Below are 19702 nucleotides of genomic sequence, written 5' to 3' on the forward strand. Positions count from 1 at the left end.
TAGTTTTGTATACCTACACAAACTAGAAACAAATCTCTCCCTAGTTCAGCAGCACCTCTCCCTACACTATCTGATTCCGGAGTGACTGTGACGAGCATGGCGGCACCAGGTCTGATATAGACCTGATGACACAGTGCGGCCAGCCAATCACTGTAATGCCACAACCAACATGGCTGTGGCATTACAGTGAGTGGCAGGCAATCCCTGCATGTTCTTTGGCTCTGTAAAGAGCGCCAAACATGCAGGGAGAGGACCCGAGCTCCCGCCAAGCAAACCCGGAAATTCTCGAGCGCTGAGCATCTCGAGCAGTGAGATGCTCGGGCGAGCACCAAGCAGTAGCGAGCATGCTCGCTCATCACTAATGACCACCCATTGGAAATCAACATTGCAGATGTTTGGAATGATTTTGAGCAGCAGAGAGCAGTTCTTGACTACCAGCTTCAACATGTCCGTCGGCATTCAGGTCAGCCTCTGCACATAAGAGCTGAGGAATGGGCATGGATGTCTGACATCTGTGCCATCCTCCAAAACTTTGAGGACTCCACCAAGATGGTGAGCGGCTATGACGCCATAATTAGCGTCACCATCTTGCTTCTCTGTCTACTGAAAAGCTTGCTTCTCACAATTAAAGAGGAGGCATTGCAGGCGGAGCAAGTAACTATACAGCGTGATGCTACTTAGCCCAGCCTCATCTCATCTCAATGCAGATTGGGTGATAATGAGGAGGCGGAGGAGGAAGAGAACATAGACAACCGTCCTCTTGGTGAGAACAGGGAAGTCTTGGCTGTTGGCAGTCTGGCACACATGGCCGACTTTATGTTCCGCTGCCTTTACCGTGACTATCATGTTGTATTTTGGGCATTACTGAAAACTGGCACGGCACAAGAGAATTCTTGGAGACGGAGGTGTGAGGTTCTGATTAAGGAAGATGTCATTCTTAGATCATTGTAGAATGGAGGGCACAGGGGTGATACACAGAAATGAGGGATGAGATATAGACTGGTGCAGAACTGTGGACAGCTTGGTGGGAGAGAGAGATGAGTTTGTATTGTATTCCGTAGTGATTGTTTAACCTAACCAGTGTAATGACTGGCACAAGGTAGAGGCGTCGGTGAGCGGCTTGAAAGAGATATGACCCTGGCTGCTGCATTCAGAAGGGATTGGAGAGGAGACAGTTTGTTTAGAGGGAGACCCATTAGAAGAGAGTTGCAGTAGTGAATAAGAGCAATAGTAAGAGTTTTTGCAGTGTCAAAGGTAAGAAAAGGTTGAATTCTGGAGATGTTTTCAAGGTGCAGGTGACATGAGCGATTGAGTAATTTTCCACGTTGAATAAAGGAAAGTTGTGTGTCAAATATGACTCCAAGACAGCAGGCGTGCCGAGTGGGAGTTATGGTGGCACCACCTTAAGGAAATTGCAAAATCAGGTATAGGTAGGTTAGTAGAGGGAAAAAAACAAAAGAGTTCATTTTTGGAGATATTAAATTAAGCCTCTTGCTGAAGAATTATAACAAAAAAAAAATTCCCATCTGACAACGCTGGCGGCAGAGGTCACAGACAGTTCATTGGACAACCAAGGAGTACAAGCAAGGGAGACACAAACTAGATGTGGCAGAAGCAAGAGAAAGCTGTCAAAGCTCTGGGACAATTTTCTCAGACCCTCCCAGCGCCTAGGCCCTGGTACACGGGGTACTCTGGCAAGAAAAGAAACATTCTGGAAGATTCTGAAGGACTACCTTTGCGACCATACCAGCATCTTACATGATTCCTCTCTGTCTCTGTGCCTTACAACTGTTGGGTAAACAAGTTGGACACGTGGTATGAACTGTCTCTCTACGCCTTGGAGGTCCTGGCCGCTAGCATTTTGTTAGAGATGGTTTTAGTGCCGCCGGGGGCATTATAACTAGACATGAGCGAACATTTCGATGTTCGGTTCTGAAAAGTTCGCCGAACAAATTGATATTCTCAGAATTTATTCGCCGAATGTTCGTCGAACATTTCCAAATCCCATAGGAGTCAATGGGGGGACCAAAAAAATGCATATACAACACCTAGAAACGGTACTAAAAGCTGCCGAACCACATCAAATTAGGTGTAGACAGCAGGAAGTGCCATTAATTGACCCAGAGTACAAGTACTATAATTATTATTACTGTGACAGTGACATTTATTCAGTTGCACTTTACATGTCAAAAGGGGTCACCGACTGGTACAATAGGAGAGAAGACCCTGCCTGCGAGGGCGCATTGTCACGGACGTGGTTTGTAGTACCATTGTGCCACGGACCCCGGAGGGCCTGGAGGGGCGTGACTAAGCGAGCACCGGACTGTTCACTAGAGACTCTAATGGTGAGGATAGACTCGGCTCCTGATGAACGACAGGTGCGACTCCAGGACAGACCAACGGACGCGCAGCAGCTGGACCCAGTAGGACAGACTAGATGGTGCAGCAGACAGAGTTTATATCAGGAGTGCAGCAGGCAGAGTCTGTATCAGGAGTGCAGCAGGCAGAGTCTGTGTCAGAGTGCAGCAAGCAGAGTCTGTATCAGGAGTACAGCAAGCAGAGTCTGTATCAGAAGTGCAGCAGGCAGAGTCTGTATCAGGAGTGCAGCAGACAGAGTCTATATCAGAGGGCAGCAGGCAGAGTCTGTATCAGAGGGCAGAAGGCAGAGTCTGTATCAGAGTGCAGCAGGCAGCGTCTGTATCAGAGTGCAGCAGGCAGAGTTAGTATCAGGACTGCAGCAGGCAGAGTCTGTATCAGGAGTGCAGCAGGCAGAGTCTGTATCAGGAGTGCAGCAGGCAGAGTCTGTATCAGGAGTGCAGCAGGCAGAGTCTGTATCAGAGTGCAGCAGGCAGAATATCAGTAGTGCAGCAGGCAGAGTCTGTATCAGGAGTGCAGCAGGCAGAGTCTGCATCATGAGTGCAGCAGGCAGAGTCTGTATCAGAGAGCAGCAGGCAGAATCTTTATCAGTAGTGCAGCAGGCAGAGTCTGTATCAGGAGTGCAGCAGGCAGAGTCTGCATCAGGAGTGCAGCAAGGCCTGGTATGCAACCTTATACAACTTATACTGCAGAACAGGAAGGTTCCACTACAGCCAACCCAATAGATGGAAACCCAATCAGGATTCCCCACATGTAAAAAAATTATTGGAAGACGCCAGCAATGTGGCATCCGTTTAACTACTGTAGAAATAGTGTAAATAAGACCCACACCTCTTCCAGTACAGTCAACCCAGGAGATACAGACTCAATTGGAAGTGTTTACATTTAAAAAATAGGGACTAAGACCACCATTTCCGTGGCCAACAGATTGGAGATGGTGGAATCCAAAGACTTAGCTTTGTCATGTGTAGGATGAAACAATCTTTTACGTGACCTGAACAGTGGGATTGAGGGCTGGCTGCAGTGCTGAGAGAGGGCAGAGTACGGTAAACGGACAAACCGATAGACCGTGAGTGAGTTGAAGGCGGAGATGTTAAGGTGGATTGAGAAATGTGTGGTGTGCTCAGAGAAACAAACACAGCAGGCATGTCCGCTTCACTTACAGCAGACGGGCTGTCACTCAGCTTAACTGCAGCAGGTGATGAGCGAGCATGCTCGCTACTGCTCGGTGCTCGCCCAAGCATCTCACTGCTCGAGATGCTCGGTGCTTGCCGAGTATTTCCGGGGTTGCTCGGTGGGAGCTCGGGTCCCCTCCCTGCATGTTTGACGCTCTTTAGAGTGCCAATCAACATGCAGGGATTGCCTGACACTAATTGTAATGCCGCAGCCATGGTGGTGGTGGCATTACAGTGATTGGATGGCCGCACAGCGTCATCAGGTCTATATCAGACCTGGCGCCGCTGGGCTCGTCACAGTCACTCCGGAATCAGGCAGAGTAGGGAGAGGTGCCGCTGCGTCAGGGAGAGATTTGATTATGTATTAGGTAGTGTAGGGAGAAAAAACGTACATTACACATATCCATCTTAACAAACAGTCCTTTTGAGGACTAACTAATCCATCTGCAGAGATATCAGGCAGGCAGTGTATATAGGCAGGCAGGCAGGGTATATAACAGGCTGCAGTGCACATAGGACAAGAGGCTCCATTCCAGTTCTGCCTTCTGCTGCTGTTAGATATTTCTGACGCGCCCCCTGGGCCGTGGGGTACTCGGCAGCTGGGCCTCTGGTTGGCGGGGGATATCATGGTAGCTGGCCCGGTCCGTGACCCAGGGCGGTCAGTAAAAGGGGGAAATGTTTATAGGGGATTTGGGAAAGTGTTCGTGATGCCACCTGTGGAATGCGGCTAAAGGGGTGCCGCCGCTGCGGAGCAGTCCTCTGGAGCTGGTGTTACGGCAGCAGGGATGGTGTGGCTCTCCACAGGTAGAGCTAGCTCCAGGGCAGTGTAGAATTTGTAAGGTGCGCTGGGCGTTGTAGTGCAGGGAGGGAACGATGGCGCAGATCAAAGAATGGATGGAGGCAGTGCGGTGCAGTGATCCGAATTTTTACTCACAGTTCTTATGACGGTTCCACTGGTGCACTGTACAGGTGCTAGCCTCCCACGTCATGCTGCGTTCACCAGGCAGGGGTTCAGCACTTCCTCAGGTAGATCAGGGGTACCTGGCAGAACCCCACTTTCACGTGTTCCTATCTAGACGGTCTTCACGCTGGGTCTTTCTCCCTCCTGCCCTGCTCTTCCCACTCTCAATCCTGCTCGGGTACTCTGAAGTCCCTCCTGTCCGTCGGAGTTCACAGACCTGCATGACCCTCACGGGGATTAGAATGAGGCTTCGGCAACTGACTATATAAGCCAGGAGCCTCCGGTTTTTCCAGCCGGGACTTGAGGTACACGACTGGGCCAGGGGCCAGTCCCCTTCCTGCGGCCTACCATCCCGCTGTCTTCTGACAGATGACGGGCGTACGGGTGCCTTCCTGCACTCACCGTACCCCCTAGGATCCCTTCTTAGAATGGAGCCTACTCCCTGCTCCCCTCCTGGGCCTCTGACACTAGGCCCTACTTGAGGAGCAGAGCTCCTACAGAGACTCTGCTCCCGGACTGTTCTCCAACTACTAGTCTGCCACCCTAAGATGGCTTCCTTATATATACTCCTACCAAAGTGCTGACCCTTACTACTTCCTCCACCCACACCCACTACTGGTTCCCCCTACAGTACCTTTGGGTTCCCCCCACTCCAGCCGGGGTCAGTGCTCAGCAGGAACATACATTGCGTCTTGCCCTTCCAGCTGGCCTGGAGCAGTGTAGTGCTGGATGCAGGTGTTGGGGTTCCGGGCAGCACTCCCTCCTTACCTGAGATTAGGAGACACCACACCTCTGGGTGAGGTGCAGTACCTCTGTGGTGACTGAACCCTCAGGGGCGCCACACTCCCCCCTGGTAAAACACAGCACGTCCGCAGGCTGGAACAGAGCAAAACACGGGAAATTAGACATACAAAATTTTTAAGAATGCATTCGCATATAAGATGATAAAACATTTCTTCCCTTTATGGGAGGCACTTCACTTTAACGTTACAGGTAACATTTATCACACATAATAAAACATTTTTCATAAACGTCTCTTGTAATAGGTTACAGTTCATGCTGTAACCGGGTGTCCATTTTACTTTAAAACAGGTGCAATGAGTAGCAGCATGAGGGACCCGTCCGCAAACCCTCAGCGTAGGCCCTGGGCGTGGCTGCAGGGCATAGGTGATCCTGGAGTTGGACCATGGCTTCCGCCACGCCAAACGGGTTTTTTTTCTGTGGTCATGGTTGCTAATATAAAACCAATAGGGTGCACTTTAAGAAGTGCAGAACTATTTACAAAGTCAGTCTTTGGCTCTTCACAGTCCCCAGCCTGGAATCTATATACCCTGATGGGTAATCATATAAACCCACACTGCAAGTCATATAAACACACACTGCAAATTAAACATTATTTCACCTTTATCTACTTCACCTTTCCGGGTGACTATTTACAATTAGTCCCAACTATTGGCCTAGTAGTGGGGTCCCCGCCTGGGGTGCGGCTGATTTTTACCTGACCCAGCCGGGTCAAACGGTATGTCCTGCGGGGGTGTGTCCTCTATGATGCGGTACACATGCAGGGCGTACCACCCTCATTCCCCGTGGTGACCTGTGTAGGTGAGTTTATCACCAGGGTATAAATTCCGGTCCGGATGGCCCTTTTCCAGCTCGGGCTCAACATCCCGCCGGTTAACGAAGATGTCCCATGCAAAATTAGGATCTCTAATAAAGCCCCACCCAGCCTTCAGGTCAAACTTTACCACGACTCCTTTGTCGCGGAGGCTTGGGAGGGCTGACTCCACCTGGCGAACTTGGGCCTTGGCGGCCTTGTCCCGGGACTCCATGTGTTCACCGCGCGCCCGCCGAGCGCACCGCTCGTACTCCAGCTGTCGAAGCTCCCGCCTGCAGAACTCCTTCCTCTGCAGGGCTTCGGCCTGGGTCTCCCGCGGGAACCCCATCAGGTCCCCCCCCTGGTTCTCTCAGCAAAACTCCTCTCCACTGGAATAGGCAACCAAGGGTGCTGGTATCGGGAGTAGCATGCTCGGCTGCTGGTCCTCGATCCGGGCAGACCAATCGAAGACAGGCGCGCCGTACACCCACTTGGGTGCTGGAGGTGGGGCCCCGGGAAGGAACCAAGTAGAAGGCTCCCTGTTTCTGTGCCCGGGAGTGAAGGTTCCGGGAGGGCACTAAGTGGAGGCTCCTCATGGTCAGCGCCCGGGGGTGGAGGTTCCGGGCTGAGCAGCTGCTCCAGGGAGGGCATGGCGGCATACAGGGAGTGCTGGTGGAAGAGGCCCAGGAGCAGGTCGGCGCTTGCAGCGCCCGGCACAGGGGACTCTTTCCTACCTGCTCCTGTGCTGCATCCGGCCTCCTGGTACTCAGCGGGCTCCGCCAGGGCTGGGGTGCCACTGCTGGCTTCCAGTACTGCTTTCCGCCGTGCTGCCATCTTCCCCAACAGCTCGCTCCTCCATCTGGTGACCGCTGCCTGCTGAGCCTGTTCCACTTGCCGGGTCAGCTCCAGGACTTCACTTTGGAGGAACTCCGCATCCTCCTGTGACAATTTTCCAACTTCCCCCTCCAGGGTGAGGGGAGTCGCTTGCCACTCCAGCAGGCCAGAGGCGGAGGCTTGGTCTTGGCGTCTGTCCATGCTGGCTGCCGGGTGCGGTCTGTCTAGACTGGTTAAGACCACACCCTGTCTCCATTCCTTTTCTCCTCCTACTCTCTTCTTTCGAGGGCGGTCCCATAGCAATCTGCTGTCAGTCACTCCCTGTGATGGCCTCCCTGCCTTGACGGACACATCTATGTGGACAGTCACTGTGGCAAGGGGCAGGGTATGCTTTTGGCGGCATTCTGGGACCCGACCCATGATGGGAGGTACCATATTGTTGTCTTTGATCACGCACATAATGGCGCCAGTACTTCTGGGGCGGGCGCCACATTCAGTATCATCACACAGTTCTTTAGGCACACTTCACCCGCCGATAACAGGCTGGTCACGTATCTTGTTCGTGACTCCAGATCTTGACGCGCCCCCTGGGCCATGGGGTGCTCGGCAGCCGGGCCTCTGGTTGCCGGGGGATATCACAGTAGCTGGCCCGGTCCGTGACCCAGGGTGGTCAATAAAAGGGGGAAATATTTATAGGGGATTTAGGAAAGTGTTTGTGACGCCACCTGTGGAATGCGGCTAAAGGGGTGCCGCCGCTGCGGAGCAGTCCTCTGGAGCTGGTGTTACGGCAGCAGGGATGGTGTGGCTCTCCACAGGTAGAGCTAGCTCCAGGGCAGTGTAGAATTTGTAAGGTGCGCTGGGCGTTGTAGTGCAGGGAGGGAACGATGTCGCAGATCAAAGAATGGACGGAGGCAGTGCGGTGCAGTGATCCGAATTTTTACTCACAGTTCTTATGACGGTTCCACTGGTGCACTGTACAGGTGCTAGCCTCCCACGTCGCGCTGCGTTCACCAGGCAGGGGTTCAGCACTTCCTCAGGTAGATCAGGGGTACCTGGCAGAACCCCAGTTTCACGTGTTCCTATCTAGACCGTCTTCACGCTGGGTCTTTCACCCTCCTGCCCTGCGCTTCCCACTCTCAATCCTGCTCGGGTACTCTGAAGTCCCTCCTGTCTGTCGGAGTTCACAGACCTGCTTGACCCTCACGGGGATTAGAATGAGGCTTCGGCAACTGACTATATAAGCCAGGAGCCTCCGGTTTTTCCAGCCGGGACTTGAAGTACACGACTGGGCCAGGGGCCGGTCCCCTTCCTGCGGCCTACGATCCCGCTGTCTTCTGACAGATGACGGGCGTACGGGTGCCTTCCTGCACTCGCTGTACCCCCTAGGATCACTTCTTAGAATGGAGCCTACTCCCTGCTCCCCTCCTGAACCTCTGATACTAGGCCCTACTTGTGGAGCAGAGCTCCAACAGAGACTCTGCTCCCGGACTGTTCTCCAACTACTAGTCTGTCACCCTAAGATGGCTTCCCTATATATACTTATACCAAAGTGCTCCCCCTAACTACTTCCTCCACCCACACCCACTACTGGTTCCCCCTACTTTTGGGTTCCCCCCACTCCAGCCAGGGTCAGGGCTCAGCAGGAACATACATTGTGTCTTGCCCTTCCAACTGGCCTGGAGCAGTGTAGTGTTGGATGCAGGTGTTGGGGTTCCGGGCAGCACTCCCGCCTTACCTGAGAGAAGGAGACACCACACCTCTGGGTGAGGTGCAGTACCTCTGTTGCGACTGAACCCTCAGGGGTGCCACATTTCTATACAAAGGCCGAGGTCTCATGGGCCAGGAATACTTTTTTTGGATCTTAATTCTCATTATTTGCTTAAAAAGCAATCCAGAGAACACCGTTTTTCTGCGCCATTCGCTTGTTGGCACTTCAGAATACAGCCAGGTCCTTTCCATATTACAGGGCTAGAAATCCAGCTATTTAAAACTGTGTTTTCTCCATCACACGGATCACATATACGTTGTCAGAAAATACTGCCATTTCTGGCCTCCATTAAAAATTTCATTTAGTGTGTCAGTGAAGCAATTCCCACCAGTATGCTGTTCAAACTACTTACCTACAGGCCAGGTATTTAAAACTCTGTTTTCTCCGTCACATGGATCACATATATGTTCGATCAAACTCAGTCATTTGTAGTGAGCGTGGAAGATACTGTCCTCCATTTAAAATGGGCAAGGCACGTGGCAAAGGACTGGGAGCTGGAAGTGATGGTGCATGCAGAGGCCGAGGACAAGGCATTGGGCAAGCTGAAATTGTGCCACAACAAACACCCACATCTTCTCGCCTGACCTTCCTGTCCCAATTCCTAGGGGACCGAAGCACACCACTATTAAACCCAGAGCAGTGTCAAAAGGTTGTTGGTTGGATAGCGGATAATGCTTCCAGTCACTTAGCCACCACCACCAACACCCTGTCTTCCACACGGTCAAGTCTTAGTAGCCGTGAATCTGGACCGCATATTCCTCACCCTGATCCTCCTTCCCACCATGCCGAGTGCCCAGAGACAATAGATCCCATACTTGGACACTCCGAAGAGCTGTTCACTTTTCCATTTATATATTCGCGCCTCTCGACTGGTCCACTTGAAGCGGGGCAAGAGGATAACGCGTTTAGCGATGCCCAAATATTTGAGCAGCCACGTTCACACGAAGGCGACGGTGGGAAAGTGTCACAAGAGGTGGACGATGATGAGACACAATTGCGAGAAGGTCAGGAGGAGGACCAGGGTGCGGAAGTGGAAGACGAGGTGGTGGATGATATAGTAACTGACCCAACCTGGCAGGAGGACATTCAGAGCGAGGACAGCAGCACACGGGGGAGGGGGCAGAGCACCCCAACAGACAGGAAGAAGCAGTGTGGTGGCCGCAGACAGAAGGCAGGCAACCGTTCCCCATAACACCAACACGAAGGAAGTTGCCAGTACAACTGTTAGGTCTTCCCGAGGCTGGTTGTTTTTTAAAGACTCTGCCGATAACCCCAAAAAGGCCATTTGCAACCACCTGCCAGGCCAGCATCAGCAGGGGTGGCAAAACGACCAGCCTGACCACCACCAGCATGATCAGGCACATGGCAGCAAAGCACCCGACTTTGTGGGCCGAATCCCAGGGTCCAGGGAAAGTGTCTGCGGGTGGCACCATTGCTTCTTCCGCAGTTGTGCATGCAAGCCAATCCCCTGTCCATGGTGCATGCGAAGATGCTTCCAGCCCTGCACCTGTCGTTGCACACTCTCAAGTAGCAGCATCATGTCCTTGTCCCAGCGCAGCGTTCAGTTGTCCATACCCCAGTTCTAGTACTTGGAACGCAAGCGCAAATATACAGCCAATGCCCCACAGGCCACACCACTAAATTCTCACATTTTGCAACTGTTTGAACTCGAAATGTTGCCTTTTAGGCTCGTGGAGATGGAAGCTTTCCGCAACCTGATGGCGGCGGCCGTCCCTCGGTACTTGGTCACCAGCCGCCACTATTTCTTCCAGTGTGCCGTCCCCGCATTACACAAGCACATGTCCCAAAACATTAGACATACCCTCAACAACGGACACGTGGACAAGTGCATGTTGGCAGGAACGGTACATCTCGCTGATGGCACATTGGGTTAACATAGTGGAGGCCGGGACCCAGTCGGACCTTGGGACGGAACAGGTCCTGTAGACGCCAAGGATTGCGGGCCCTAGGTCAATCAGGGTTGCCCCCACGGTCTACAACTCCTGCACCTCATCCTCCTCAGCCTCCTCCTCCTCTTCAGCCTCCATCTCCGAAATGACTATATCAGTCACAAGCTGGAAGCACTGCAGCACTGCCTCGGCCAAGCGGCAACAGGCTGTGCTGAAGCTAATATGCTTACGTGACAAACCGCACAATGCTGAAGAATTGTGGACAGCTCTGAAAGAGCAGGCAGATCTGTGGCTCACACCGCTGAGCCTACAGCCAGGCAAGGTTGTGTGTGACAATGGCCGGAACTGGTGGTGGCTCTGAGGTGAGGCGAGCTCACACACGTACCATGCATGGCCCATGTGCTTAGCCTCATGGTTCAGTGGTTTCTCAAATCCTAACCGGAGCTGCCGGATCTGCTTGTTAAAGTACGCCGCCTGTGTGCCCATTTTAGAAAGTCAGCTACAGCTTCCGCCGCCCTTGCCTTGTTTCAGCAGCATTTGCAGCTTCCGGCTCACAGACTGGTGGGTGATGTCCCCACGCGTTGGAACTCTACACTGCAGATGTTGGGAAGGATTTGTGAGCAGAAGAGGGCAGTTGTTGAGTACCAGCATCAACAAGGCCGTAGGTATTCAGTTCAGACTCCACACATAAGACCTCAGGAGTGGACATGGATGTCAGACATATGTACCATCCTCCAAAACTTTGAGGACTCCACCAAGATGGTGAGAGGCGATGACATCATAATTTACATCACCATCCCGCTTATCTATCTTCTGAAACGCTCTCTGCTCACAATCAAAGAGGTTGAATTGCAGGCGGAGCACGATGAGATGGAGCAAGGAACCATACAGGGTGATTACACACAGCCAAGCCTCATCTCATCTCAACGTGGATTGGGTGACAATGATGAAGAGGAGGAGGAGGAAGGACAGGAGCTAGTTTCATGCGCTATAGACGGTACTACCTGCACAGCTGTCATACCGTCTGTTCAGCGTGGATGGCCAGAGGACAGAGAGGAGGAGTAGGAGGAGGAGGAGAGCATGGTCAGTGATCCTCTTAGCGAGGACACTGATGTCTTGCCTGTTAGTAGTCTTGCACACATGGCTGAGTTTATGTTATGCTGCCTTTCCCATGACCCTTGCATTCTCAAAATTTTGGGTGACAGTCATTACTGGTTGGTGACACTTCTAGACCCATGCAACAAGGAGAACTTTATATCTCTTATTCCTGAGGCGGACAGGTCTACAAAAATGGTGCTGAACCAGAAGGCCCTTGTTGAGGAACTATTAAAAAAATTCCCATCTAAAAACGTTGGTGGAAGAGGGCACACTTCGTTGGACAACCAAGGAGTACAGGCGAGAGAGACACAACTTCAATCCAGCAGAGGCAGGGGAACACTGTCAAAGTTCTGGGAGAGTTTTCTCAGACCCTTCCATCGCACAGGCCCTGAGGCCCGGGGTACTCTCACAAGGAGTGCAAAGTTTGGGAAGATGCTGAGGGAGTACCTTGCTGACCGTACCAACGTCCTCCGTGATTCCTCTGTGCCTTATAATTATTGGGTATCCAAGCTGAATACATTGAATGAACTGGCTCTCTATGCCTTGGAGGTCCTGGCCTGCCCTGCCGTCAGCGTTTTATGAGAGCGGGTTTTTAGTGCCGCTGGTGGAATTATAACTGATAAGCGCATCCGCCTGTCAGCTGAAAATGCTGACAGGCTGTCTCTTATAAAAATGAACAAGGGCTGGATTGGGCCAGACTTCTCAACATCACCGAATGATAGCAGCATAACATAAACTCAAATCCAGTGTCTTTTCTTGGGAGGTGTATTCCCATGCACCTTTTCACACCCACACATGGGTATACGCTTCCTGATTTTGGCTATTTGCTCTTGTCCTCCTCCTTCTCCTCATCCTCCGCCACCATATCACCAGGGTGACCGTGGTCCGTGATGCAACACCCACATAATTTTTTTAAAGGGTATTTATGATGCCCGTAAAAAAAAAAATTATACAGTATGTTCATGTATACCCCCCAGGGGTAAATGTTTGTCAGCCTATACACTTAGTGCATGGGCATTACAAGTATAGGAGGCCCGCTCCCTTCTAATGGGAACATTTTTTTATGAGGCCCTCCTCCACGTCTCTTCCAAGGGAAATTGGAGTGCCTCCAAATTTTTGGCAACCCTTGCATTCACTGCATAGGCCAACACTATGGGAGACTCTCTCCTTTCTATTGGGAATTTGTCGTTACTGTGGCCCTGCTCTATGTGTCTTTAAATTCTTAGTGAGGTTTTTCCTAAATTGGGTCAACAGTTGGACTCACTGCATACCCTATAACAGTATAGCAGACTCTCTCTTTTCTAATGGGAATTTGTCGTTACTGAGGCCCTGCTCTATGTGTCTTTAATTTCTTAGTTGGGTTTTTCCTAAATTTGGTCAGCCGTTGGACTCACTGCATACCCTATAACTGTATAGCAGACCCTCTCCATTCTAATGGGAACATGTCGTACTCGTTACTGTGGCCCTGCTCTATGTGTTTTTAAATTCTTATTGGGGTTTTTACTAAATTTTGTCAGCCGCTAGACTCATTGCATACCCTATAACTGTATAGCAGACTCTCTCCTTTCTAATGGGAATTTGTTGTTACTGTGGCCCTGCTCTTTGTGTCTTTAATTTCTTAGTGTGTTTTTTCCTAAATTTGGTCAGCCAAAATAGAACCTGCTTTATTAGCTTTGGTTATTTAGTATATGCTGGTTTGTGTATGAATGTAATAAACCAGTTATCTTGAGACAAATTTTACCTTCTAAAAATTCCCACGGAGCAAAAATTAGGGTGCCAACCTCCGCTGTCAGGAAGGGAGAGAATTTAGGGACAAAATAGGGACAGATAGAGCCCGTAATCCTTCCTGACTGATGTGTGACTTATCCCTGTTCCCTGGCATTTTGTCTTGTTTTTGTGTTTGTTGTTATGGTGACTACTGAGTGCTTTTTAGCATATTCGAATAAAAGTTATATTTTAGGGGTCTATTCTTCTGTTGGTTGTCTAGAAAAGCTTCCGCCTCCATGAGCCTAAAAAGGCCACATTTCAAGTGCAAGCAGCTGCCCAGAAATCTGGCAGTTTAGTATTGCAGCCTGTGGGTGGGTGGCTGGCTGCATACTTGGGCTTGCATTCCAAGTAACAGAAAACTAAGCAGATGGTGGCATCTATCATCATCATGGCCTCACCTCGGCACTATGAACTCTCCTGAAGGAGAAGCTAGGGCCCACCGGAGGAGTCTCCGGTTTTCTGGTGGGTCAGTCCAACCCTGCCCAAAAGCAGCCCTGGCTAAGAAAAGTGTTGGGAAAGGTTCCCGGACACACTATGGCTATTTTTTTTAATGTGGATCGGACATACTTATGCATGTTATTTCTTAAACCGGATTGCAGATCAGGCAGTTGCCCAACTCTGTAGTCATGAAATTAAATGCGCAAAGAAAGATGTTTGTGTGTCAAAGCACCACCGAGAAGTGCGAGTTGATGTTGGATGGGCTGCCATTGCTTCTACATAAGCTGCTTTAGAGGACTTCCTCGGCGAAATGACACCCAGAGTAGATACGGATTCCCTCTATGCCAGTCCTTTCACCGAGCTAAAGAATATGGCTGTGGTGAAATACAACTCTCAGCAAATAACGCTGTGGACTGGCTCCGTACCATCTCTGGCCGCATTCACCTGTCCACATGTTTGTGGTTAAGCGGTCCTTCCCAGTAAGTGCACTGGGGAGGGCACGGGTAATATTGTGGGACCCATGCTTGTGGAAGGCGGAGATGATACCGGGAGAAAAAGTGGCGGCTGGGGACCGAGCATGGACACCCGGCCTCCACCAGCATGAGGTTATGAAAAGCTTCTGCCTCCACGAGCCTAAAAGGCCACATTTCAAGTGAAAGCAGCTTTAGAGGACTTCCTGGGAGAAATGACAGCTGGGTAGATATGGTTTCCCAAGTCCTTTCACCAAGCTAAAGAATATGGCTGTGGTGAAATACAACTCAGCAAAAAAATCTGTGTAATGGCTCCGTACCATCCCTGGCCACATTCACCTGTCCACGTGTTTGTGGTTAGGCAGTCCTTCCCAGTAAGTGCACTGGGGAGGGCATGGGTAATGTTGTGGGACCCGTGCTTGTGGAAGGCGGCGACAACACCCAGACAAATAGTGGCGGCTGGGTACCGAGTATGGATACCCAGTCCCTGCCGCCATAAGATTGTGGACAGCTTCCACCTCCACGAGCCTAAAAGGCCACATTTCAAGTGCAAGCAGCTGTCAAAAATTTGTCAGTATAGTATTGCAGCCTGTGGGTAGGTGGGTGGCTGGCTGCATACTTGCTCTTGAATTCCAAAGAATGGGGTAGGGACAACTGAACGCTGCACTGGGACAAAGACGTGGACGGTGATTGTTGCAAGTCTGCAACGACAGGTGCATGGCGGGAGGCATCTTCGCATGTGCCAAGGATCACTTTTGATGGGCACACTTTTAGGCAGTGACCTGGAAGTCAGAGATGCTTCCAGAGGTCTTCCCCGTGCTGTTCCCATGTCTTTTCAGCACTGTATGCATGTGTCTGATGATGTGTCACACACCACATGGCCAGATAAGGTTGTAAAATGTTAAAATGACATTTCCTGGTGAATGCATTTGTCTTGGTTGAAAGCAAAGCAAAAGTGCAAAAACACATCAAAATCGCTATGTGTTAAAATAGCCCAAGGTGTGGAGGAGTATTTTTGTTTTTGGTTATTTATTTTGCCTTATATACAAGTCATTACCCTGGAAAGGATGTTCTCGAGCATTTTAGTGCTCGCCCGTCACTAATGGAGACCCAATCATGATTCTCCACATTTCCCAAAATTAGTGGCAGACACTAGCAATGTCTAATCAATTTCACTGCAGTAGAAATAGTGTAAATTAGACCCACACCTGTTCCAATACAGCCAACCCAAGAGTTAGAGACCTAACTTGGAGAGTTCACATTGCCCTAAATGAGGACCTAACACCACCAAAGTGGCATCAATTTGACTAGAGTATAAGTATTGCAAAGGAGGCCTAAACCAGTTCCACTACAGCCAACCCAATAGATGGAGACACAATCAGGATTCCCCACATTTAAAAAAAATAGTGGCAGACGCCAGCAAAGTGGTATCAATTTCACTACTGTACAAATAGTGTAATTAAGACCCACACCTGTTCCAGTACAGCCAACCCAAGAGATGGAGACCTAACTAGGAGTGTTCACATTGACCTAAATGAGGGCCTAACACCACCGAAGTGGCATCAATGTCATCAGACTACAAGTAGTTTAACGCAGACACATACCAGTCCAGCTACAGCCAACCCAATGGATGGAGACACAATCAGAATTCTCCACATTTCCCAAAATTAGAGCCTAAAACCTGCAGCAGCAGCAAGAGCAGGAACAGAAGCCATATCACAGACTGCAATTTCAAGAGATCAATGCAGCACACTCAAAACGACAACATCGCCTACTCTGTACAGTCTGCAATTGGGGTGCAAAAGTCCTTGGAGATCCATGACTTGTTTATCTTGATGAAAGTTAGGCGGTCTACATTTTCAGGGGACAGTCGTGTGTGCTTATCCATCAAGACACTACCAGCAGTGCTGCAGATACGTTCATAGAGAACGCTGGCTGCTTGGCATGATAAAACCTCCAAGGCGTGAGAGGCGAGCTCAGGCCATTCATCCATTTTTGAAGACCAAAATGTAAAAGGGTCCAAACCCTCCCTGATGGTATTCATATTGAACTCTAGATACTCCTGCACCATCCTCTCCAGTCGTTCACCACATGTCAGACTTGTACTCTGCTGTGCTGGTGCACGAGCTGGTGCAAAAAATGTGTGAAAGGACTCAAATGAAATAGCTTCGGCCACTTACTCTGCTGCTGCTAATGTTTTGGCATTGACGAACTGATGTGCTGGAGGTTGAAAGACTACAGCTGCGATGCACACTGTGTGCCTCACTGTTATCTTGGGGAAAACCTCTATTAAGGTTGCTTAAAAGCTTGTTTTGATACTCCAACATAAGCGGGTCCCTTTCCAGGGAGGGAAGCATCTGGCAAAATTGACTCTTATAATGTGGATCTAACAGAGTGGCAACCCAGTAGTCAGTATTATTTCGAATCCTAACTATACAGGGATCATGTTGCAGATAGTGCATCAAGAAGGCACTAACAGTTTGCCTGGTATCACCAAACCCCCTCAATCGCTGTAATCCACCGTCAATTGCAGAAGGGTGAAGAGGTCCTTAATCTGTTCCCACTCTGCAAACGTGATATGCCCCAAGTCCGTACTTCATTGCCCCAAGCTATACGTCATGACATACTGCGTCAGAGCTCATTGCTGTTGGCAACATGTGCAGAGTGGAATTCCACAGTGTCAGCACAGATCAACCTGTTAACTGGCACAGACAAAGACCTCTGTATCAATGCAAGTCGATGACATGAAGGGTGCGTATGGCGAAAGTGAGCACTCAGCTTCCGTACCTTGTGAAGTAGCTCATACAGGCCAGGATAGTGGTGGAGAAATCGCTGTACCACCAGGTTGAGGATGTGAGCCATGCAAGGCACGTGTGTGAGCATGCCTCGGCCTTTGGCCACTAACAGGTTTGCACCATTATCGTACATGGCCTTCCCTGGCTCTAGGTTCAGTGGAGACAGCAATTGCTCAAACTGAGCCTGGAGAGCTGCCCACAACTCTTCACCTGTATGACTGCGATCTCCAAGGCATATTAATTTGAAGATGGCCTGATTACGGTGAGCCCTGACTGTGCAGTACGGAGGTGGTGTTCATCCGCTCCACACCCTTGGAACGCTTGTCTCGTTAAGACAGAGGTTGAGTGCGCAGGTGGAGGCCCTAGAGGAGGTGGAGGATGAAGAAGCAGCGGAGGAAGCGAGTGATAGAGAAGTTTGATTTGCAAGCCTTGGGGATTCCAAGATTTGTGGAGCAGCTCCTTTCCTACCTGTCCCTACAGCCACCAGAATCACCCAGTGCCCAGTCAGTGAGATGTAACGCCCTTGGCCATGCTTACTTCTCCAGGTGTGAAATGCATCCTGGCACACGTAGATTTAGACAAGGAACAGGTGATGTTGTCTGCGACATGCTGGTGTAGCACAGGCACAGCTTTCTTAGAGAAGTAATGGCTACGGGACAACTGGTACTGGGGGACTGTGACGGCCATGAGCTTTCAGAAACCATTTGTATCTACCAGGCGGAAAGGCAGCATTTCCATGGCCAACAGATTAGAGAAGGTGGGGTTTAAGATCTTAGCTTTTTCATGCGTAGGATGAAACAATCTTTTACTTGACCTCAACTGCGGGACCGAGGGCTGGCCAATGTGCTGAGAGAGGGCGGAGTATGGTGAACGAGAAAAACTGGTGGAGTGTGAGTGAGGTGCAGATTAGTGTTGAGCCACCCCCGTAGTGTTCGGGTTCGGTTCGTCGAACACCGGGATGTTCGAGGAACTGTTCGTCGAACACCTTAGAACACCGTCGAACACCGTTAAAACCAATGGCAGGCAAACAAAAACACATAGAAGACACCTTCAAAGGTGTCCAAAAGCTGACAAACTGCTCAGAAGACACTCTCTTTAAAAAAGCCGGCCGGCAAATTCAGCAGCGGCATACACCGGTACCCGACAATTTAGACAAGAAGGAATAGAGCTTCACACATAGATTAGATAGATAGAAACATGTCAGTCACACATATAGGAAGCAGAGTGACAGTGTTGATTACTGTACTTGTCATTTAGTGTAAAGGATTTATTTAAAAAAATAATAGTGTTTTCATGCACCGTCTCTTTAAAAAAGCCGGCCGGCAATTCAGCAGCGGTACCCGACAATTTAGAACAGAAAGAATAGAGCATCACACATAGATTAGATAGATAGAAACATGTCAGTCAGATATATAATAAGTACAGTGATAGTGTTGGTTACTGTACTTGTCATTTAGTGTTAAAATAAAGGATTTATTAAAAAAAAAATTAGCGTGGGGTTCCCCGTAATTTTAGTCTCTAGCGGAGGTTAAGCAGACGGCTGGGGCAGATGTTTGAAGCCTGGGAAGGGGGTAATACCCACGGAGCTTCCCAGGCTACTAATATCAGCCCCCAGCTGAATACCTAGCCTTTACTAGCTATTAAAATGGGGGACCCCCCCCCCAAAAAATGACGTGGGGTCCCCCCTATTTTAATAGCTAGTAAAGGCTAGGCAGAAAGCTGGGGGCTGATATTAATAGCACAGGAAGGGTGCCATGAATATTGGCCCCCTCTCAGGCTAGAAACACCAGCCGTCAGCCGCCCCAGAAATGGCGCATCCATAGGATGCACCAATTCTGGCACTTAGCCTCGCTCTTCCCACTGCCCTGTAGCGGTGGCAGTAGGGTAATAGGGTTGGGGTTGATGTCAGCTTATAATGCCAGCTGACATCAAGCCCAGGTTAGTAATGGAGAGGCGTCTATAAGACACCCCCATTACTAACCCCATAGTCAAAGTTAAAAAAAACACAAACACCCAGAATAAAGTCCTTTAATTGAAATAAAGACACAATTCTTTATTGTTCTAAATTAAACCATACTTACCGTCACGCCCATTCCAGCTGAATCCAACGATCTCCTGCAATAAAAATAAAATAATAAAGCAACATCATCCTTACCTTTGGATGGTTCCCAGGACAGCTCCAGCTCTGCTACATCGAGATGACAGGCTGGACCGCAGTAGAACGCTGCCATCCAGCCTGTCAACCCGCAGACACTGAGAAGAGCAGGCTTGCTTGCGCTCCTCAGTGTCTCGCTGTGACGGCATCCAGATGAGCCGAGGTCATGTCCAATGAACTCGGCTCACCTCATGCACATCACTGACAGCGTGGGAAAATTCTCCTGCACTCAGCGCTTCAGCGTGGGAGAATTCTCACGCTGAAGCGCTGAGTGCAGGAGAATTTTCCCACGCTGTCAGTGACGTGCATGAGGTGAGCTGAGATCATTGGACATGAACTCACCTCATGCACATCACTGACA

The sequence above is a fragment of the Phyllobates terribilis genome, unplaced genomic scaffold, assembly GCF_046119375.1.
Source record: "Phyllobates terribilis strain yellow unplaced genomic scaffold, ASM4611937v1 Scaffold_9__5_contigs__length_417890890, whole genome shotgun sequence".
NCBI lineage: Eukaryota > Metazoa > Chordata > Amphibia > Anura > Dendrobatidae > Phyllobates > Phyllobates terribilis.